This window comes from Parasteatoda tepidariorum, chromosome 1, assembly GCF_043381705.1.
Source record: "Parasteatoda tepidariorum isolate YZ-2023 chromosome 1, CAS_Ptep_4.0, whole genome shotgun sequence".
Taxonomy (NCBI): Eukaryota; Metazoa; Arthropoda; class Arachnida; order Araneae; family Theridiidae; genus Parasteatoda; species Parasteatoda tepidariorum.
The window spans coordinates 48,673,623-48,699,278 of record NC_092204.1 but is presented as its reverse complement, the minus strand read 5'-3'; positions in this window follow the sequence as shown (position 1 = coordinate 48,699,278).

Here is a 25,656-nt window from a genome sequence, read left to right as displayed (position 1 = left end):
ATAAAAAATTATGCAGGTTTGTAACCATTCATATGGTTTCAAAAGATTAAATATGGAATTTGCTTGGACGTTGAAATTAGGCTATGTTAGGCTTTTCGTTAGACAACGTACATTGGCGATAAGTTGTTGTTGTGTGGTTGAGTTGTGTCTTGTCAAGTGCTTGGTTAATTTATCCAGTGGTGCCATCTATCATGAGGGAGGAGAAATACAAGACCCTTTTGTGTTAAGAAAGTCTGTGGTGCCGTCATCTATGAGAGTTTCGTATTACAGTAGTCCAGAGTCAAGATTAACACTGGTAACTCTTCGTGTTTTGAAGGAACGGAGTTAATGTTGTGTTGTCAAAGCAGGGTTCTGAACCTCCATTCAGCTCGTCATGAGATTAGCAAATTAGCCCTCTCTGATACGTATGTACCAGCTGTAAGGAATTCAGTGGCTTCATAAGAGGTTCAGAGTTTGAGGAAAAAATTCTGGTTCCTTAAACGCATTAACTGAAAACAATCAATAAATGATTTTTCGCTCAGTTACAGTTTGAATAGTAGCTTTTTTATGGTTATTTAACTATTTAGGATGAGTTTGATAAAATAGCAATTAAATAAAGTGCTAATTAATAATTTTTTGTGAGAAATTTCTAACAGTGTTGCTTGATTGGTATCACTGTGAGGAAAGTGGAAAAAATTGGATGCCTGATATTATTCTGCCAAATAGTTCTATGACAAATAGTAAAAAATTCAAAAAGCATTGCTCGCTTCATTTTTACACTCTTTGCAGAAATTTTGACAGCATTATGCTGCATTTTTGCACAATAATGTAGTCAAAACCTCAAACCATCCCATTTTCACCTGCGGTGTAGTGTAAAACAGAATACAGTAATACAACTGGAACACATATAATCATACACTGAAAAGAAATTATGGGCAAAACTACCAAAATATAGTAAAATTTACCGAAGCACTTTGTGATTTTGGTAAAATTAACAATGAAATATAATTTTGCATAAAATATAATATGCGATAAAATTTGGAAAAATGTGGTAATATAAGGTAATTACATTATGATACCTTAGAAAATCACATTTATAAAATTCATTTATTAGGTTAAATTGACTTTTCAATTTTGAATTTCTTTACTAAATGTGTGGTAATAAGAACTAGAATTTTGAAAACCAGAATTTCCGGAAAACCATTAACATATGAATGAAAAAATTACCAACTGAATGGATTAAAAACCGTATATTTTTGATTTATTAATCAAAATGATGTTTTTTTTTACCAAAAGTATCGTTACAATAATGGTAATTTTAATATAATTTTTTTTCTCCGTGCGCTATCATCTTTGTTAAAACCTGAGCACAAACTATGTGCCCATCCGTTGCATCCACTGCACTCAATCAAATCTTCTTCAGCATGTATATAACAGTATCGTAATATCTATTATATCTACCATCACTAGTAAAATATCTATTACCATGAGATGTCTACTTTAACTCAAGCTCTTAATCAGTGCAACTTGCGTTGTCGGGTCTCAAGCTTCAGTATTGCCCACTTCAAGCAAACATGTAAAACAACTAGGCCTAAGTAACAAAAGGAACTCAATATAGTTCCAATCTTCAATGCAATTTATTCAACAACAAAAAAAATCATCAAGATACAAAGCATTTTGTTAGCCTACCGTCTGCACCAGAACTTAACATATAAATTACATAAATTTCACAATAAAGAATGAACGTGTTTTTTCATTATTATTTTAAGTACCTCATAACATCATATTTCATGAACTGTAAATCCTCTTGTCCCCACTTGTCATACAGATAAGCAGAGAAAAGTAAAATTTTTTCGTTATTATTAAGTACCTCATAATATTATAACATTTCATAATTTTAGTGTTCTTGCCGTACAATAGAGGGAAATGAATTTATTTCATTTGTATTTTAGATACCTTATATAATATCACGGTTTTTCACCAACCTTAAGAGCATTTTTTTTTCACAATCGAGAAGAATGAATATGGTTCGTAGCACTTCTGAATATCATTTTCCATTAAACAGTATTTCAATAAACTGTTTAATAGTAGATATCACTATTTAAAGCAATTAAATGAAATAAATTATTTGAAAATCCTTTGTTTAGTTATTACGCTCTCACTTATAATTATACAAGTCAAGCAAAAATGTCTGCAACGCTATTAATGTTTTTAATAAAGTTTTGAAAAGTTTTTAATCGTTTTATTAACCAGAATTATGGTTTTATTTACCAGAAATGTCATTACAGTATGCATACAGAACTGTAATTTTACCAGAATTGTTTTTTCCGTTTGTTTCTTTAATAGCACTTCATTCGCTAATTGAATCATAATTTTTCATGAACTGTAAGCCTCCTTGCTTCACAATAATGAAAAATGAACTTTTTTTGTTATTATTTTAAGTCTTTAATATCACAATTTTCACCAACTTTAAGTGAATTTTTTTCATAATCGAGAAAGATAAAGGGATTCATATTACTTCTGAATATCATTTTCGTTTAAACTATATTTTAATGAGCCATTCAATAATATATTTGATTGTTGAAAACAATAAAATAAAATAAAGCAATTTAAGGCCATTCAATCGGTTGCTACGTGCTTAATTTTAATTATACAGATCAAATAAAATTGCTTTCAACTTATAATTATTGTTTTAAAAAAATAGAATTATTTTAAATCCTTTGTTTCATGTTATACTATACGAAATTCCGTATTTGTTATATTTCATTATAAATGAAAGGAATCATACCTGGATATTTTTTCGAAGTATATTTATAAGCGCTTATTCATTCACTATAAGCAAAATTTAAGAAAAAGATAAACAATATTTTTAATTGGAAATATTTATGAGGCAATGTTTAAAGATCTTTTAATTTACTTCTCCCTTTATACATTTAAGATAAAAGGAAAAACAATCATCTTTATATTTCAATCAAATAGCTGTTCAAAAGTTTATGTTTTTGTTAGAAAAATTTCATTCAAACTAACTCACGATAAATAATGATTGCTTAGTAGAGTATACAAAATCACTACAGTCATATATTTTTGTTTAAAAAAATTAAAGTTCTTGAAAATAATTCTTCTATAAATTATTAATGGAATGGTTTTGATTATAATAGATTTTAATATTTATATATTTGTTTGTGTTTTGCACAAACATAAATTTAATTGCTTTATAAATTTTGAATTCTAGAAAAACAATTCAGAGCATTTAATCAAACACATGTTATTGTTTATTTTCCCTCAGTTTCCAAATATTTTGCCTAAAAAAATATTTAGCAAACATAATTTATCTTACTTGCAAATTTGATATGTTTTTAAGAAAAGTATAGTTCATTTTAGGGAATAGATTACTCCTTTATAAATAAATTTAATCTAAAATTCATTAATCTTGAGTATTAAAACAGATAAATATCTAAATAGCATTGCTTTGTTGTCAGAAAAATAAATTTTTAATTTTTGTTTCCCATTGAGATTAATAAAACATGTTGATTATCATGGAATTCAAGAACAGTTCCTATAAATATTTTGTGAGTTATAAAAATATTTTTAAGATTAATAATGATTTCTAACCGAAATATCAAAAAATCTTCAAAAAGTTAATTTGCTATGCACATTTAGCAGTAGTACATAATCAAATATTTTATTGAAAATATTTTCTATAAACATCAGTGTTTATATTAAAAGTTAATTTTAAAGATGCTTTCGTAAAAATATATTTTTCAGAAAATATTAAAAATGATTAGTTTTCAATTTTAAAGCTTTATTCATTGATTATTTATTAAATCTACATTATATCTATCTAATGTTTCAATATTTTATGAAATCTATGTTTTGATGCGCTTCGAATAACATTAAAGGGAATTTAAATCATGTAAAACTAAATCCAATTTCAAAAATCAAAATTTATTTGCTTTTAATATATATTCCGATTTGTTTTTGCTTATAATAAAATATTATATAATAAAATATTATATTAATAAAATATTCCGATTTGTTTTTGCTTTATACATTTATACTTAATCCGATAAATCTAAGTTTTAAATTGAATTTCATAACATCTTTTTAAACGTAAAAACAGTTATTTAATATAATCGAAAAAGTATTGCATATAAAAACGTGAATCTTCAATTATTGACTTGTCATATCAGCTATTAAAAAAGCGTTTTTAAAGTAACATGAAAGAGAAATTTGACATTGCTCTGCAAAAAATTACGGATCAAATTACGGTAAAAAGTATCGGCACCCTGAGTGCCGATATTTTTTACCGATGAAATCTATTTATACCGAAACATATTACGAAGCCTGGTATACCTGGTATTCCATAAATTTTACAGTAATAATTAACGTAAAATCACTGACTCATTCTAATTAAATAAATATTAACGTAAAATCACTGAATAACTCTAATTAAATTAATATTACAGTGAAATTATTGAATCACTTTAATTAAAGAAATATTACTGTAAATTGTAAGGTATAATATTTCACGGCAAAAATAAATTTTACCTTAAAATGGATTTTACGAATGAAGCATCCAAAGTGCCCGTGATTTATATCATAATTTGATTCGGAATTTTCTGCAGTATATAACGAAAACCGTTTTCTATTTCACAATTCTATTAAACAAAGAATTAAAATTTTCTCTTGAATATTTCCCCAATTTTGTGTGTTACAGTTAATATTGTGTTTGCTCAATACAACCTTAGATGTATGCTTTACTTTTTGTACTGTGAACCCTTCAATGGATTTTATGGAGGATGTACTCAAATTGCTAATACTTAAAATCGTAATCTTGTCCGGAATTTTTTATAGTATGGATTGTTAATAATCTCTATTATTTATATATATATANTATATATATATATATATATGTTACCGGGGCCAAGTTTGAAATTAGGCATTCTATAGAATGCCAAATGAGAAACCGGCAAAGTATAAAATACATTTCTGATTCGTCAAAACGTCATTCTAAAATGTCAAATTCAGAATGTCGGTCAAGCTTGCCATGTTGCAACAAGTAGGTCAATTTCTTATTTTTTTTACATGAAAATTTTGTTTCTCTTAACAAGAAAGGCATAAATTATGTTTTGTACAACTTTCATTTCTCTTTGCGCATTTTGAATAAATTTTTTTAATGGCACGCTCATTATTTTTTCGGAATAACATTTTAATTTTCAGAAATGCATATAACAACCTCATCAGGACGTTTTTTTATACTTTGCCTAAATGGCATTTGTCATTCTATAGAATGCCTAGGTATTATATACAATGCCTAGGGAATGTATGTGATACTTCTCATATTTCATACTTTGCCTAAAGACATCCGACGTAGTATACAATGTCTAGGCATTCTATAGAATGCTGGCGTTTCATAATTTGCCGGTAACATATATATTTAAATACTTCCTTTGTTTACACTAAAATGAGTGGATCAAGCAAAGGAAAACGTACCTAAAATTTTACTTCCAAGTGGGAGGAATCATATTGCTTCGTTTATTCAAAAGATAAATGTGTTTGCTTGTTATGTGGAAATAGTGTTTCCATGCCGAAAAAACGTAATGTTGAACGTCATTTCCAAACAGTTCATTCTACTTTTAATGCGAGCTATCCACTTAAATCTGCAATTCAAACAAAGGAAATAGAGCAGTTAAAATCAAATCAATTGGTTCAACAGTCACTTTTCTCAAGTACTAAGATAAAATCTAAAAATGCCGCTATTGCTTCTTTAAAAATTTCTCATATGCTCGCAAAGAAGAAAAAGCCCTTCCAGGATGGTTAGTTTTTAAAAGAAGCATTTCTTACCGGTGCTGATTGCTTATTCGAGGGATTTTTCAATACACGTGACATTATGTCAGCAATACAAGACTTACACTTATCAGATAATACTGTTACAAGAATAGGAGCCAGTTTAAAAGATATGAAAACGCAGTTGAAGTGTGATTTGGAAATATGTGAGAGGTTCGCACTACAATTTTTGACGAGTCTACAGATATAGCCGACACAGCACAGTTAGCTGTTATGGTATTATTAATGGTATTTATGATATTTATTACGGTATTTATTATGGTATTATTAATGGTATTTGTTAATTTTACAGTAAAAGTGAATTTGGAAAGTATAGAGCATCACTAATTTAGTACAATTTGAAACCTTATAAATTATGTTTAAATGCTTTCTTGAAATGACATTCTTATTTCTCTTCTTCTATTGTATCTCATTATTTTTTTTAATTTGTAGAGTGTGTTTTGTCTTTATAGTAGAATGAAAATAAATACTAATGCCTAGAAATATTAATGTTTAGGATGATCAAAACTGGCATTTGTTTGCTCGCAATTTCAAACACAGTGTGACGAAACAATCTTATAGGGGAAAGAACAACTAATTATGACAAGATACCTAAATTTTTGGTGTTAAAATTCCTGTTTTGCTTCTTAAATCGAAAATAAAGGCATCTTATGATAGTTGTTTTCTATACTTTCCTAAGATAACTTCATCATTTTACACTTACGCGGTTATAAACAAATATGCTCTTAGGTGAACCTTTCTTAGTATTAAGAACTGTAATGGGACAATTGTTAAGACATTAACCTGTCATTTGTATGACTGCAGTTCTATTCTTGATAGAGGCTTGAAGTCCAGCTTTGTTTCCAGTAAATAAAATACACTTTGTTGCAATGTAATAAAAAACCACTATTCTTCTGATGAAAACCTCTTTGCATCGAAGTGCACGCCAAATGGATGCCAAGCTTCCCGAGCAAATGCATATCAACATCACCAACTCTTGAAACGACGTTGCAAAGCCTTCTTTTTGCCTGATTTCTTAAATCGTACGAAATGAGGAATACAAAACTTATTGAATGGAAACTATTGTTTTTTGTTTCTCATAAAACTGGAGAGTTACATCATATTTAAATAATTCTTTCTGTTCGCATTTAAAGAAACTGGTGAAAAAATAGTAAATATTGTTTCTTAAAAGCGCTTTTTTTCTACAGCGAAATAAAAGTTACAATTTTTATCTCGCATTTGATTTGTTAAGAGTAAGTCAGTATAAGACGGTGCCATTTTTAAGTGGTCCAATCAAATCCAATGCTCCTGCAACGTCATATAGCTGTTTCTTTTTTCAGTAACTAATGCTTCCTTATTTATCGAAATATGTCTCCAAGTCTAGGATTAAAGTTTTACTACGAAGCTACTATCTTTTTTTAAATAATTATAAGACATGTATCGTGAAAGACAGAAAGATATAAATTTTTGTCTGATGTGTTTAACTTTTAAAAGCTTTAATATTATTTTGGAAGTATATTTGTATAATTCGATAACGAAATAAAACGTAACTATACGCACCCACGGATGATTGCTCAAATTCTGCACCGCAACGGTCTTTTCTTAACTTACAACCGAATATAGCTTCAAATCGATTCGTACCAGCTTACTGGGACGTAGAGTTGGTCGGTTCACAATTCTGACCACATTGCTACCATTATGTCAATTCCTACTAAATCGATGAAGCTAAGTTATTTCTTAATTTTTTTTCCTTCTTATCTCGCACCATTTTTAAGATTGAAAAGCAATTCACTAGATGGTGCTGTAGAGAGTCATATTTTAGCCACTTCATATAGATTTAACTTTTATAATTATTGCTGCAGCCATTTGAAAGATAAGAAAATAGTTCCAGCTTTTAATGGACACCCTATATTTGTTTTATGCATACATTTGTTTTACTTGACACCAAAATCATGGGAATTTCTGGAAGTTGAAAACATTTCATCATCATAGTTGGCCAGACAGCCCAATGTGAGCCAATGCCTTAATCTGAATATTTCTCCATGACGACTTCCGATTTATCTATGATCTCCAATATTCTTTTCATTAATTGTAAGAAAATCAGACTCCACTGAGTCAGCCCATCTCAACCGCGGCCTTCCACGTTTTTTTTGTTCCAGTGGGTCTAAAAAGCAGTATCTTTTTTATTGTATTGTCATCCCTCATTCGAATCACGTGGGCGAACCAATTCATTCTATTTATTTTTGTGTATTTAATAATATCAGGTTGCTTACAAATCTTGTACAGTTCAAAGTCAAATCTCTTTCTCCGGTTATTGTTTTCATTTATAGCACCAAGTATACTCCGCAAAATCTTTCTCTCATATATTGCGATACAATTTTCCTCCAGCTTTGTCATTGTCCAAGCTTCAGAAGCGTATATAAAGACTGGCCGGACAAGAGTTTTGTAGATTAAGAACTTTGTTTTTCTAGAAAGAAACCTAGATTTAATAAATCTTCTCAGCCCATAGACAGCCCTATTCGCCAGATAGAGTCGGTTTTTTATTTCAGGAGTCATTCTGTTGACAATGGTAATTAAACCTAAGCAAGTAAATCTCCTGACTGCTTCAAATCTATAAGAATTTATTTCTAGATAGGGGTCTGGGACTCTGTTTCTTGCGAATAACATATATTTCGTTTTCTCTACATCTATGACTAAGCCCGTTTGCCTTGCATTCACCTTAAAGGCAAGAAATGCCTTGTTCTCATATCCAAATTTCGTTTTTCAAATCGTTTCCATGAAGTTGTTGAAAACATTTAGGTCATATTTAAATTCGCGAAACATATTGCAATTTTTAAAAATATGTACACATCCACACACAGCGTATNGGCCTTACCCGTTTTCTTGTTCCAGTGGGTCTAAAAAGCAGTATCTTTTTTATTGTATTGTCATCTCTCATTCGAATCACGTGGGCGATCCAATTCATTCTATTTATTTTTATGTATTTAATAATATCAGGTTGCTTACAAATCTTGTACAGTTTAAAGTCAAATCTCTTTCTCCCGTTATTGTTTTTATTTATACCACCAAGTATACTCCGCAAAATCTTTCTCTCATATATTGCGATACAATTTTCCTCCAGCTTTGTCATTGTCCAGGCTTCAGACGCGTATATAAACACTGGCCGGACAAGAGTTTTGTAGATTAAGAACTTTGTTTTTCTAGAAAGAAACCTAGATTTAATAAATCTTCTCAGCCCATAGACAGCCCTATTCGCCAGATAGAGTCGGTTTTTTATTACAGGAGTCATTCTGTTGTCAATGGTAATTAATCCTAAGCAAGTAAATCTCCTGACTGTTTCAAATCTATAAGAATTTATTTCTAGATAGGGGTCTGGGACTCTGTTTCTTGCGAATAACATATATTTCGTTTTCTCTACATCTATGACTAAGCCCGTTTGCCTTGCATTCACCTTAAAGGCAAGAAATGCCTTGTTCTCATATCCAAATTTCGTTTTTCAAATCGTTTCCATGAAGTTGTTGAAAACATTTAGGTCATATTTAAATTCGCGAAACATATTGCAATTTTTAAAAATATGTACACATCCACACACAGCGTATATAATTTGAAAATGTTGTATAGTTACAATCATAAGCTATGATACAATACTTACAAACACTCTTTGTTTTGATTTATTTATTATTCGTCACTTTACATTTTTATTGGATAAAAGTAAATAATACATTTGCACAACTAGCAATTATTTTTTTACTCACTTGAAACAATACATTTTGAAGTAAAAAACAGCAAAGGAGTTGAGGAATTTAATATTCTCTTATAACTGATGTAATATTGCATAGAATTCGAAAAATTCATAGCTTGAAATTTTCGCGTGGAATCCTCAAAATGATATATATGATAATATAAAATGATACATATATATAAAATAATAATATTAGATATATTTTATTAACTTTTGAATTTAAAAATACTAAATATTACAGCTTTGTACTTGATATTGCTAATATTACATATATTTTGAATTACAAAAAAACTGAATCGATATAAATGTTAAGAGACACATTAGAGAAGTGAATTACGAAGAAAAACTTCCGAGTTCTCCAAAAGATTGAGTACTAAGACATTTTCTATCGTCAACCAGCTTATGTAGATCTATTTGTCGAAAATAAATGTATGAATTTTTGAACAAAAAACAATAACTAAAATATATCAGAAGAAGTAGAAAACTTGAAATTGAAGAAATATAATAAAAAATGGAAAAACAAGTGCTTTACGCAAGGGGTAAAAGTAAAGAAAATTGGATGGAAAATAAAGAATGTGGGGGAAAAAGAAGTAGAGAAGAAAAAAAAGGTAAAAAAGTTGTACGCGAAGTTGGAGTGAAAAGATAAGAAGGTTGTGTTCAGTGGAGCGAAAACGTCAACGAAATGAAGTTTTCTAAGACATAGTCACTGAAGTTGCAGTTAGAGACAAAATGGAAGTTATTTTTCTTTTATTTTCGATCGTAATTTTGAATTTGAAGAGAAAGAAAAGTTTACTGGAATCGGCATAGAAACTTGCATTTTGTTAAGAGATAAGGGGATAGAAAAAAAACGAAAAAAAAAACGATTTGTTTAGTTTTAGAGCAGAATTAAGCTGAGAGTTTTACGTAGAGTTTGACTTGTTTGGCGTAATCTCTTAGCCGAAAAAGTTCGATAATTGCTTTCGTTTTGAAAGAAATTTAAATCGAGAAGGTGAAAAGACTAGTCTTATTAAATCGAAAAATACATTTATTTTCGTGTAAAAAGAAGTATATGATCAAAATCAACTGAAGTTTATATGCGACTTTTTAATGTCAAATGAGAGGCCTCATCAAACAATGGTTCTACATGACTGATAGAAAATATGGTTTTTATCTATACTTGAGTATAAAAGAAAAAATGACGCTAAACAAACACTAATTTTTTAAGAAATAAATACAGAGAAAGCAAAATTAAAAAAACAACTCAGATTGGGAGCAAAATTAGCTAAAGAGTTTTACAAAATAAGTTAAAGAATTGTAGTTAAAAGAATAAGCTAAAGAGTTTTACAAAATAAGTTAAAGAATTGTAGTTAAAAGAATAAGCTAAAGAGTTTATGACTTCCATTTCTATGAAGGAAAAATAATAAAAGAGAAACACTCGATGTAATTAGCTAAATAAAAAAATATTTAACTTGAAAAAGAATAAGTTCAAACCAAATTCGTGCTTATAAGTCCCTTTTTGGCATAAATTGCTATTATAAATGACCCACACTGTAAAAAAATTATGGTATAATGTACGGGCACTTTGATGAACATCCGTAAAATCCATTTTTACCGTGTATTATACAGTTATATTTATTTAAGTGAATTTATGGTAATTATTATGCAAAAATTATGATATATCAGATTTTTTGTTCTCTAACATATTCCAGTAAAAATGATGAATTTTAAGGCAAAAAGTATCTGAGTGCCTGTATATTTTTACCGTAAGAATCATAAAGTATCAACAATGAGGGTGCCGGTGGTTTTTACCGTAGTTTGCGCCGGAACTTTTTACAGTGCACAAAGAATAGTCAATATAAAATATGATTTTTATCATAATTTTAAATTTGGATTAAAGAAAAACTTATTGTGATTGGCATAAAAATTTTAAGTTTTGAGACCTGCAAAAGAGAAAGTTAAAGATAAGACATTTGACATTTGTAATTAATATATTTTTATATTGAGTTTTACTAAAAAGTTTAACAATTGCGTTTTTTTTAAAAAAAACATTCAAGAGGAACAAAATCCGCTCTTAAAAATATTACAGAAATGTACTTTTGTTTTTGAGCCGTGATGAAGGCGTGGAGCTGTTTTTGCGAAGAACAAGGGCTTGAACCTCAGTAGTGGCGTAAAAACCACCCAACTTTAAAACGATACGTACCAGAGCTTGTCTGTGAAATAATGGCAGCATTGTACATGATGTTGACGACATTACCACAATCGTACTGTTGGAACATGAAATTATGGAACCTTAACTACCATGGCCTCCTGAGTCACTGTTGAAATGTAACTTAAAATCGCATTTATAATATTTGACTGTTGCTTTCAATCGCAGCTTAAGATTTGAGTATCGTGCTTTCTTATTTCCTTAATCAGTTTGATGCATCGCACGGGGAAAAAATCTGTTGAAATTACCGTAGAGTATTGGCATTACTGGTAAAACAACAACAACAACATAATTTAACATTAAAAAAATCAAAATATATAGTATTTAAACAAATTATTTTAGTAATTCTCCCGTTCATATGGTAACTGTTTTCCGAAAATTTCGATTTTCAAAATTATTGTTCTTATTTTCAAAATTATAGTTCACATTTAATAAAATATATAAAGCTGGAAATTAAATTTAACAGAATAAATAGTTTATATGCTATGCTCTAAGGGTATCATGATAAAATTATCAAATTTTATCACATATTATTAAATCCTATTTTATTGTTAATTTTACCTAAGGGTTTCGGCAAAAATTACCAGGCTTTTGGGCGTTCCCATAGACGCAGTAACATGGTAAATTTTATTATATTCTGGCAGTTTCAACCATACTTTTATTTCTCCGTGTTGGGATACTTTATAAAGAAAGAATGGTCCTAACAGTACATTATTATTCAAGAATCCGACAATAAGAACGCAAATCAAAAATCGTTTGAAACCGAGCGAAAAACCAGCTCAAACAACATATTTAAAAATTTCTGTATTAATAATGATATATTTAATTATTATTATATTACATTATTATTGTATTAAATTATTATTATTATAACTACTACTATTGCTAATAATAATAATTTAGAAAAATACTGTTTAGACTCAAACCTGGTACCAGCCTATGCCATTGATCATTATCATGCCATCTGTAGATTACTTTTTATTCGTATTATTTTTTAATTATTAAATTTCAAAATAATAATAATAATAGTAATAATTTTAGTGTTAATTAAATTTTTGCGTATTTTGCTGTATCTCGAGAACTTCTTTAGCGAATTGAAAAATTTTTGCACACAATTGTAAAGTTCATTTATCCAAAGATTCCGTGCAAAAAACAACTTTTAGTAGATATTTATTATTTATAAAATAATGCTCAAAAAAAATTTGAACTGTAAGGTATACAATTTTTTACATCATTTTAAAGATTGCAATTTTAAATGGCAAAATACAAAATTTGAGTCAAATTGGTCGAATAGTACCTGAGATATTAAATTTCAAAAAAGTCAGATACTTAAAATTCAATTTCTAATTTTATAACGAAAACCCATAATTTTTAAAACATAGTTGATTTTGTTTTTAATTAAAGTGCCAGAATGATCTCTTCATTTAAAGTGCCAAGAAAATCTATTTGAAATTTATTTTGGAGATCAGGTGTTAGAAACCCCATAACTGAAAATGTCTCCAACTTAATATTTTTTGCAACTTTTTTGTAATAGTGTACTCTTATAAACAGTAATAACGATTCCTGGAATGTTATAAATTATTTCTTGTAGTTACAAAATATTTCTTTCTTTTTCTATTACAGTATTAGAAAAATATATCTTTCCTTATGTTTTCTGCTAAAATTATAAAATATTGCTTTTTCTGGCATACAGGATTTGAGGATAATCTTCTTGCATTTAAAGAAAATATAAATAATAATTTATTACCTGACATGAATTTACAAAAGAAATAACACGAAAATGGATATTGAAGTGAAGGTACTAACAGGCATCATCATGGCATCGTCATCAGGGGGACATATCATGTAGTCAGTACAGGAGCAGTTTCTGTGGTTGGCGTTGGTGGTAAGATACCGCAAGCAACCATATCTCCGACTGACCCAAAAAAGATAAGATAGAAACCAAAATCAAGTTAGAAACCAAAATCAAGTTAGGTGAAGATTATATACTGAGAAAATTAGCATCTTGGTGCTGTTGTGACCTGTAAATGAATATGTTTTACTTTTTTAATTTCTCAACTTTCAATCTTGTTTCATTATGTATTAAACTGTATGAAATTTTATTAAACTATGAAACTATGAACTATGAACTATGAAATTTTACTTAAAAAACCGGACAAAAAAAGGATATAATCTTTTCCTCAGCCCACACGACTATATCCGCAAAACAGAGTGCTTTCTGATATTGTATCAATAAAGCCAAAGCAAAATTATTAATACAATAGTGTGAGGAGCACTCAGAAATTTTTTTTATAAAAATTACAACAAATAAAATAGAACACAAAAAGAAAAAACAAGTAAAAATAACATGTAAAAACAGAAAATAAAATAAAATAAAAAGAAAAAACAGTAAAAATGGACTATAAAGCGAGTAGCGAAATCAGATCAACTTACATGGACGGGATATTTTTCAAGAATGATTTAAAAATGTTTTCGCAGAAAGATTGTATCACACTATTGTATTAATATATTTTGCTTTGGCTTTATTGATACAATATCAGAAAGCACTCTGTTTTGCGGATATAATCGTGTGGGCTGATGAAGAGATTATATCTTTTTTTTTTGTCCGGTTTTTTAAATAAAATGTCATCCTTTTTTTTTTAAAACTGTTGTTTGTTATTTTTTTTCTTATTATTCCCCCCCCCTTTTTTTTCACATTTGTTTTATTCTTCATTTCGAACTTTTATATATATATCTATCTATCTATATATATNTATATATATATATATTAATGATATAAATAAAATGTGTCTACAGGCAACTAAATATTTGATTTTATTTTACTCTCAAAATTTAATTATTTAATTCGAAACTAAAACAATAAAATCATATCTATTAATATAAATTATAAATATGATAAAGAAATATAATATACTTATAAATTATAATTTAAAATAATGATAAATTCTTCAAACAAGTAAAACGTAATAGTACATTAATTATAGGAACCCTAATTTGCCTTATAATGGGTCATTTTATTTTTCCTTTAAAACAATAAATCAGAAAAATGACCCTAAGGCATAAATGAATTCTATTCATAACTCTCAATTCATGATATTTTTATAAAATTATAAATGAGTACTTCGTAATATTTTTATAAAAAATAAATTTGGTTTCTGAACTGTTGAATATCAGAATTAAAAAAAACTGCTTTAACTAAAACTTTTTTCTTCTGATTTATTGCGTTTGCTCTTAAGGAAAATGAGAGATAATCTGTCTTTTTTTTTATAAAAGGCTTTCTTGTTTAAAAAAATAGGATATGTTATAAGAGAGAATTTTCGTTCCCCAAATTGTATTAGAAATTTATTAATTGGTTAATTAATTTTGTTTCCTTTTCCTCTTTTTCTGACGTTAAAGATAATCCCCAATTTTATTATTTTGTTTTATTGCAGAAGATTAAATGAGAATGTTTTGTTTTAAAAAAAAGTATCAGAATGCTTTTAAACATAAAAGTGTCTGCAAAAACTAGATATATCATAATTTATCAGATAAAACTTAATATAGGTAGACAAATGCATAGTAATTTGCATGTTCATGAAGATTCGAATTATAATAGAGCTAAATAATTTATAATCATACCCTGCACAAATTAATTTTTAAATTTAAAATTAAATACCTAATTTTTATCTAATTTACTAATTGACCTACTTATTTGCTAAATGAAAGGAGCAAAGGCAGTACATTCTTTTTAAATATGCTATTGAAAAGAATATGGATAATATATTCTTTTTAAGCATACTTTATTTATTTGTTCTGTTTAGAGCAAATAAAAAACAAGTAACAAGATTGTTTAAACAAGTTATGTGTTAAGCATAGATGAATTAATATTTAAATGAATTAATACATAAATTGAAAAGCAAATGCTTAAATTGGAAAGTAAAAATCTAAATTTCACCTAATTTTTTTATCATCCTATTTATTTACAAAATCAAAAGAATTGAGATAATACTTTCTTTTTAGGATGCTATTGTTTATTTTTTTTTCTATTTCGAGTTAATAAATAATAAAAAAAAGAACAAAAAACGAAAGAAACAAGTAACACGATTGTTTACATAAGATTCCTTTTATGCCTGTATAATCTTCTTACATAGTTCTTTTTTTCTTCTTAACAGTAATATAATTGCCGCAGAATGTGAAACTCACTTTTTCATTTTTACTTGAATTTAGAGTGATTGCCAGCGACCTTGTTCAAAAGTCAGCAACGTTGCCAACTTTTGAAATTGAGACTTTTAACTCTTTCAAAGAGAAGATATTTTCAGACTACAGGGGAGTGTTTTTCTTTTTGTTGCTTTCTTTTCTTGTTTACCAGCACAGGTGTTAAGTGAAAAATGTTATGGCATCTGGATTAAATCCCGAAACTTGAAATTTATGTTTTAATTTAAGCACCACCTAAACTACTTCCGTTTTTCACGCTTTGAATTGAAAACAGGACATGTATGAGACTTTTTTTTTAAAATTTATAAATCATGGTGAATAGAAGTAATGGTTTTAATAGTTTATACAAGGACGTCTGGTTTGTTTCAGAAATATTGAGAATCAGCAGATGATGGGGGAAAGAAAAAAAAATTTTGAAAAGCTCTTTTTTAAAATGTTCTAATTTTGAAATAACTCTAACTTGAAATTATACGACAGGAAACAAACATTTCTAAATTATTTTTTTGAGGTTTTCTCGTACGAGAATTAATAAAATTTCAACTATTCTCTATCACAATAAACAAAAATACAAACTGAAAAGAATTGCTATGCAATTTTATTATTAAATTTATAAATAATCTGTTTTTATTGCCTATTGTCACATTAAGTATAAAGCCGATTATACAGGGTGTTCCGTAATGACAGCTCTAAAATATTATCAACCTATTGCACAGGGTGTTCTGTAATGACAACTCTAAATATATATGCTTCGAATGCATGTTAAAATAAAGTAAAAATACATCTTGATCCTACTTTTTTAAGGGTTTCTCTAACGCACTTTGTAAAGAAAAATAAGTTTTATAATAAAAGCAAAGTCTTTATTTTAAACTATAAATATTTTCTAGCTGGGAGAAAAATTTTCTAGAATATAAAAAACGCTAACATATTTTATTAAAAAAATGTTTAATTTTTTAAACAAAAAATCACCGATTAGGCGACATTGAGACTTTTCCACATTGAGGAAGAAAAATTAATATCACTGAATATTTCTTAATCTGTGTAAGTATTTATCAACCCAAACAAGGCAGTGTTGGGAATTAGTTTTAAATTATAAAAAAATAGATCATAAATACTTTTCCCAGAAATAAAAGATTTTGGTGTTTTTTTTTTTATGTAGCTGCTTTGCACTATTTTACTATTTCCATAAATAACGTAGAAAGCTAACAAAAGTATGGCCAAAATTACTAAAATATTTATTGTGTTTCTGGTTCTATGGGAACACCAAAAAACTCAATAATTTTTACCGAGGCACTTTGGTAATGAATTTGTTTAATAATCATGACAAATAGCATTAGAATATTTCATAAAATTTGGTAAACGTGGCAAAAATTTGCTAATTTTATCATGATACATGAGCATGGCATAAAAAACATTTATTGAGTTAAATTTAAATAAATAGTTAATATATGAAGGGAAAAATTACCAAATGAATGGTTTATAAATACCATATATTTCGGCATTAAAACCAGAATTATGGTACTTTTTTTTACCAGAATTACCATTACCGTTAAGTACGGTAATTTTACCAGAATTTTGTAGAGATAAGATTAATAAAACTTAATCAAACTTTCATAAATATATTTTACAAACTTACAATCGTTAAAAAAACATTAAAGGACTATTTTTTAGTTAATTTTTTTTTAAAAGAACATTCCTAATTTGTAAATATAATTTACGAATAAAGTATAAACTGATGTTTAATTGTTGGTCGATGCTATTTTATAACTATTTTATAAACATTAATTTGAAAAATTTTTCCTCAACTAAATTGAGATTTTTATTAAACTTCCATGGCATACTAGTACTTTATACGCAAACAAAAACAAAATTCATGTCACAAACTTTTAAATTAAATGGAACACACGAGAAGACGGCGTTCCGCTTATCGTAATGTAGATCAAAAAGTTGTTTAATTAATTTTGCAAACCTGTATTTATCTTTAAGTCTTTGAGTTTCATCTTATACATACTTTCACGCATTAAACGTATTCTAAACCGATCGTTTACCAATTACTAAACCGATCGAACCAATTACGTTTTGTTACAATTAATTAAACTCAAATTCGATTAGTTACATTGAAAATTTAATTTTTTGATCAAACTGAGCATACTTGGAATTTATAAAATAAGCATTGGAATCAAAGGAAAATCAAAATCAAAGGAATTTAAAATGATTTATTATGCTTCGTTTAATATCTTAACCTTGCACATAAGTTTCAAAATAGCTAAGCAAATTTTGTTTGGTAAATGAAAGCCAACTTTTGTAGCGTCGTAACTTAATTCCACGAGTTTTTTGGAAATAAATTAAACTTCTATTCATTACATACAAGTCTTTTCCGATGTACAAACCGTTAAATGTACGAATCTTAAAAGTTCAAGCAAACCTGAAACTGATACTTGTTTTTGTAAAAATTGCAGTCAAGTTGTGCAAACTAGACATAATAGAGTCCAGAATTTATTGAACAAGCTTAAGTGAAGCATAAAAACACTTTTCAAGTGGGGGTAATTACTTCAAGTTGTTAGAAGCTCTTCTGATTGAATAAAATGCGAAAAAGAACACAAGTCTTTTAACAGTTAAGACGTTAAATTGCAACTCCTTTTACATTATTAGCGAGTCGTGTAAAAACATGCATATCACAATTTGCGCTGTTTGAATCTTTGCTAAGCTAAATCGATCTGACGCTGTTGATTCTGCGAACGGTGCTAAGAAGTTGAGTTCTTGTAAACAACGAAGTGTTCTAATTGGAGTGCTTGTTTACCAAGCACATCTCATCAAACATGCTCTAGATGAAGTAAATTACAATTAAAGAGAAAGGATTTCAGCTACAAAATGACTTTGAATTGCGAAATCTATTAGTTCTATGCTTACTTAAGCGAAAAACGAAATGGTGTGGTGTGGACTTCGAACCGTGTAATTATGCTTCTACGTTTGTACGATGCAACAAGATTAAATCGAATTTCTCTAAAATTTTCTTTTATTTTTCTGTTTGTGGTCTTATGTGGATTTAATCTTTTTTTCATTCCAAAAGCAGGGACGAATGCTAAACTCAATTACCAAGCAAAGAAGCTAGCAGAAAAGTTTGTTCTTTTCTACAGGCGCCGCCATATTGTTAATCCCGCAGACGTGCTCCTTCTTCCGTTTCGTACACTCTTTTTCCGGTGTTGCCATTTTTATTTAGGGAAAAGTTTATTTTTATTTTGTGATTCTTTCTTTGCTTTGCCATCGAGGCAGATTTAATACCGCTTTAGATGCTTGAGATACATTTTCTTGTTTAATGAGAATTCGTCAATTAGGAAGGCTTCCATTGTGTTCGGAAAGTTAAATCCTTGGAGAAATAAAAGAGAATTAATTCATTTGCAACATTATTATTTTTACGTAACTATTTTTCCTTTTCCTAGTTTACCGATGTAATACATAAGAGAGAGAGAGAGAGAGAGAGAGAGAGAGAAAGAAATCAGCTTTTATTATAAGTCTACCATTAAAATTTGCTGACATTGAACTAAAGTTTGCTTTCATTAATTAAAAAATGCTTTAAATGCAGTTGAAAGATTCGCCATTTTTTCCGCGATTATTTCAACAATAGGTTAGACCTTTTTAATACTACTAAACGTACAATTAAAATGAAGTATCTAACAATTTGTAAAAAGAAACGATTAAAAGAAGAGCTTGTTAAAACTTATTGAAATTTATTTTAAAAACTCATTTTAAATTAACTCTAGCAGATAGTAAATTAATTAAACTTTAACAGAGAATTTTTTATGTTAAAATGTTTTCAGAAGAATTAACAATTAAAAATTCTATAAATTAGTTTAAAAGTTTACTTTTAAAATCCGCCTTAAGTTAATGGTTTTTGCATATTTAAAATAATTTAATTTGAAAAAAAAATTGTCGAAAAGTGTAGCAATTAAAAAATAATGAAAAGATTAAGGAAAAAAAAGATGTAAGTATTATAATGTATTTGAAAAACTAAATGCCTTGAAATAGTTACTGCAATTTAATTTTAAAAGAAACCTCTATTTATAATTGAGTTTAATGAATTTAAAATAGCCTAATTTTGAAGAAAATAGGCAAAAAGGTAGCAATTAAAAATATTTAAAAAGTAAGGAAAAAAGAAGTAAATATTATAAAAGTTAGGAAGTTTTTCATGTAGTACGACTAAACAATTCTATATGATTCTAATTATATAAGTTTTTGATAGTCATTTCTGCATTTCTATAACGAAACATATTCCCATGTTAGCAGAAATATATGACTTAATTCGATGAAAAATCATGAATTATTTAAATGATATTGATTTTTGGCATACATTTCCCGATATTCTGTAACAAAACACCTTCATATGTATAAAAAACATTTAAGATCTAATGCGATGTAACAATTATATAAATATATGTAATATTGATGATGCGCATTAACGTTTGAAGCAAATTTAAAGTATTTTATAACAAAACATATAGCATGAAAATAGAAATTTCCAATCTTAAACGAGGAAGCAATTATAAATGATTTTAGTGATATAAATTTTTGACACACATTTCAAGATGTTCTACAATGAAAAATATTTTCTTGTATGCAGAAATTTGTGATCTAATATGATGAAACAATTACAAATGAATTTTATAATATCAAATTTTGATAAACATTTGGATATTCTTAAACGAAAGATATTCACTTATAAACTAATATTTATTTGTGATGTTACATACTCACTAATTTTGCTGTACTTGATTTTTGCATATTCTGGAAAATATTCTACAGCAAAACCTATTTATTCATCATCATGAATTTATCAGCTAAAAATATGGAACAATTGACTCATTAGATATGTATACTAGGTATTCGTATAGTCATGTTTATCGACAAAACAATAGTATCTTTTTCAGACAAACGAAATTAAGGGAAAGTTTTCTTTTCGTTTTATTTAAGTGATTAAGAAAGTAATAAATAAATAAAAGTGTATCGAAATGTGTTTCCCTTTTTAAACAATTTAGAGGTTGGAAATTTTCCTTAACGGTTTAAATTTTTGAGATTAACAAAGAAACATAAAGAAACATTTAGTACCTCATTTCTAAAAAAAAAAAGGAAAAAAACTTTGGATTAACACGATAACATTTAGTAAGTACTATACTAAAAAATCTGGTTATGATCTGTAACGAGTTTCATAAAGTTGTAAATTTAAAACAGAAAACTACTAAGAAAAATAATAAAATTGCAAAATAAAAGAACGAGATGCTCCATTGAATTTTAAATCAATAAATTCATGATTTTAATGGATTAAAAATGCTTTAAAATTTATTCGTTAAATTAATTTGAAATTTCTTGATTGTTTAACATAGTTTAAAATATAGATCTGGAGTATATGGTTTAGGCCATTATTTTTTTTTTGAGACACCACGTTATTTCTTCGTATTGTACGGTAAATGATGAGATAATTTAATATCGAACCCATATAATGTATTTTACAATCTGATAAAGACGTAGTTATTCTGAATAATTTAGAATAACTGTTACCCTCCTATATAAGCAGTATGCAACTTTAAAAAATGCATATTTATAGTGTTACTGTTATTATTTTATAATTATTTCTAAGAACCAAGAGTAAGGTACTACAGATACCTCTTAATTCTAACTCTGATATAAATTCTTTCCAACATCACTTTTGCCGCTCGGGTGACTTCATGGGATCACATTTTAGAAGTGTTATGATTAAAAAATTGCGCGTGGTTAAACAATTCTAATTTGTAGCAATTTTCGGGGTTATTTAAATATTGCAATACTTACAACTATCTTTTTTAAGCCCTATTAATTGCCTTGTAGAATTGATACTTATTACTACTTATAATTTCCACTATTTCACTATTTATTATGCTTAGCGGAGAATAAAACATTTTTATATTTATCATAACAAGTTTTAAGTTTTCGGATCACAAAAAAAGTCAAAAGGTTAAGAAAAATATTTATTTGGCGCAAAAAAAAACCTATTGTAACCAATTTGTAGCAATTAAGCAGTTTTCCCGATCAAATAATACTCACATCTTTAAAAAAAATTAGTTCCCTAGATTTATATTTAAATTCATAATTCAACTACGTTTCTAAAGCTTAACTTAAAATTATATAAAATTGCGAAAAACTACTACGAAAATGTGCAAAAAAGAAAAAAACATATTCTTATATTAGAAAACTTGCCAGCAATACGAAAACTTTACCGATTATCATGATAATGATTTTTGACATACACTCAAACATATTCTACATTCTTATACAAAACGAATTTATCAGTTCAGTAATACAAAAATGCAATTATTACTGATTATTATAATGATTTTTGACAAACGCTCAAAGATGTTTTATAACATTCTCATATAAGAGGAATTTACCAATAATACAAAATCCCAATTATAACTGAACATCACGATAATGATTTTTGCTATACACTCAAACATATTCTACATCATTCTCATATAAGAGGAATTTATAGACAATATAAAAGAACAATTATAACTAATTATCATGATAATGATTTTTGATATACACTCAAATATAGTCTATAACATTCTCATATAAGATTAATTTATTAGTAATACAAAAATGCAAATTTGACAGATTATCATAATAATGGTTTTTGATATATACTTAAACATATTCTATACTGTCATATTAGAGGAATTTATAAGCAATATAAAAGAACAATTGTAGCTGATTATCATGATAATGATTTTTGATATACACTCAAATATAATCTATAACATTCTCATATAAGAATCTATAACATTCTCATATATAATCTATAACATTCTCATATAAGAGGAATAAAAGAGAAGCGATGAATGTGGCTAGTAGCAGTTGCAGTACCAGTAGTAAGCAGTTAATCAGAGCAGTATCCTGGGGATACGGAGTTTGTCCGCTGAAGGAGTGGTTCGTGACAGTATCTCGGAGATGGTGGATCGTAACCTTAGGGAAAGCTAAACTGAAGTCTCTAGCGGGAAGGACTACCGGGATTAGCCAAAAGCCGATATCTTTGAGACGATGGGCCAAGTCCGAAGGAATCTATGCTGGACGTCCGGTGTCCCCCTTCTACATGCCTAAGTCGCTTGAAATTAGAATAGCTGGAGAAATTTCGAGATCCTAGCCGAGGAGTTTGTCCATGAGTTCATCTACCTTTCCGGTGGGCGGTTCCAGAGTGAAAGCAGTAAATTCCGTAGGGTACTTATAAAACTTTAAATTTTATTTCGTTAACATTTTAGAGGAATCATTTACCGAAAATTCTGAACTGTTATGTTGTGTTTTTTTTGTGTAGGAGAACAATCAGCATTTAAGTGTAATTTATAGATATCATAAACCAAGTCTGGGTTTTTAGAAATGTTAAATGAAGTTTTTATTTTATAAATGTCTTTTTTTGAACTGTAGAAGTTGAAGGTTATGCTTGAGTGTTTTAAGGTTGCATTTTTGTTTTAATTAATGTATAAATGTTTATTCCCATGTTGGCATTTGGAAATGTGTGAAATTATGTTTTTGAAGATTTAGAGGTGCAATAAAAATGAGTTTTAAATGTTGAAAGTTTTCTGTAATTCATTAGATATTTGTCTACTAAATAACCTGGGTAACCGTTACTAAATTTAAATTTTGAGATCACAGCCAAAGGGGTAACGGTACAACTTAAACATATTCTATACTGTCATATTAGAGGAATTTATAAGCAATATAAAAGAACAATTGTAGCTGATTATCATGATAATGATTTTTGATATACACTCAAATATAATCTATAACATTCTCATATAAGATGAATTTATCAGTAATACAAAAATGCGATCTTGTCTGACTATCATAATAATGATTTTTGATATACACTTAAACATATTCTGCATTTTCATATAAGAGAAATTTATCAATGATGCAAAAGCACTATCATAACTAATAATCAAGATAAAGAATTTTGATATACACTCAAATATATTCTACAATTAAAGACATATTTTCAAATAAGATGAATTTATCGGTAAGAGAAAGACACAATTATAACGGATTTTGATAATATTGATCAAATTTATTATTAATACAAAAATAGAATTATAGCTGATTTTGATAACATTAGTTTTTAATTCCTATCTTTTCTACGAAACACATTTAAAACGTCTCATATCTTGTATTTCTAAAAATGAAATAATTTTCCTTACATTTAAGAATGGGAAAGCAACACTCGTTTTGTTAATAAGTTTCTAAAATCATTTTTATAAAATCCGCGAAACAAAATAATATTTATTTCCCAAATATGTCGTAAATTTTCAATTTTCTACTTGTTCCTGAAGAATATATCTACCAAATAGGCGAAAAAACTTTTTTTCTTTCACATCAGTCTAAATTCATGACCAGGGTTGAAATTTGATGTAAAGAAAATCCTTATGTATACAGAAAATACACCCACTAAGAAAAGGAATTTATATGAAAGATCTGGGACAAAAGGAAGAACACTGACAAAAGCAGAGTTTCAAGATAGAAAAGAATACCTAGATAGTAACATTTCTGATGCATATAAATCCCTGTCAAACACAGGAATCTATATTATAATATTCTATCGCCCCTTTTCTTCAACGAGCACAAAATAAAATTGCGAAAGACTACAAAAGGAAATGAAACGAAAATAACTTGCTTTCATACAGAATTCAAAGATTACTATCATTGAAAGTATTACCTTGCAATAAATTGAAATCTTTATAGTAGTTAAGCATTACAAAGGAGTATATAATTATATTGAATTCAACACGTTATTTTCACTCCTATTTATAATGAAATAAACAGTGTAAATGTTTCCTGATGAATTTATTTATCGCAAGATATTATAAAGCGCATTTTATATAATGTAGAGTTACTCTGTGCGCTCCCCTGTAAATCAGTCGAATAGTTTTTGAAATATTAAAGCTTAAAAATAAGCTTTTTGCAAGTTTTATAACTCAGAAACTATTCAATCGCTTATTCAAATTCTGTAGTTTTTCATTTAAAATTAGATAGATTGTTTAAAATGTTATAAAAATATGAACTTGTGTAAAATAAAATGGTAATAATTGAAAAAAAATTATTAAAAATTATTTTTTCCATAATGCAATTTTTATGGTAAACAAGTTACATAAGAAGTTGTAAAAAGCTCTTGAACTGAGCAAGTAATTTCACAGGTATGACTAAAAATGCGAAAAGTAAAATTTCCAATAATAAGTCCTTATTTTTGATTTTTCTTCTGAACTAATATTAACACATTTTCCAAATTAATATTAACAAACCTCCATATTTTGATGGTCAAAAGTCCGAATCCTATAAAAAAAAAATATTGCTGCAAAAATAATGTATCAATTATGAGCGCTCCTTAGCTGAAAATTGCTATTGTTTTTCATTGCAGAAACTTACAAGAAAAAACAAGAAAAGCAAACGTATTATCATCTAAGAGGGAAAAAAAGGCGACCGAGATGGCCTGTTAAGTAGGACGCTGGACTCTTCTTCGTGAGAACTGGAGTTCAAATCCAGTCTGTCAAAGACTCCCTGTGTAATAAATGGGGACTGGTGCCTGTTAAATCTGTCGGGGTCTCAAAGTCCTCCATGTTCTCAGAACAAATTATATCTCTGAGGGCACTGAATTGGACATTGATCGTTTGCTGGTTCAGATCAAAATTGCGATTTGTGGATGAATGAAGGGATGTTT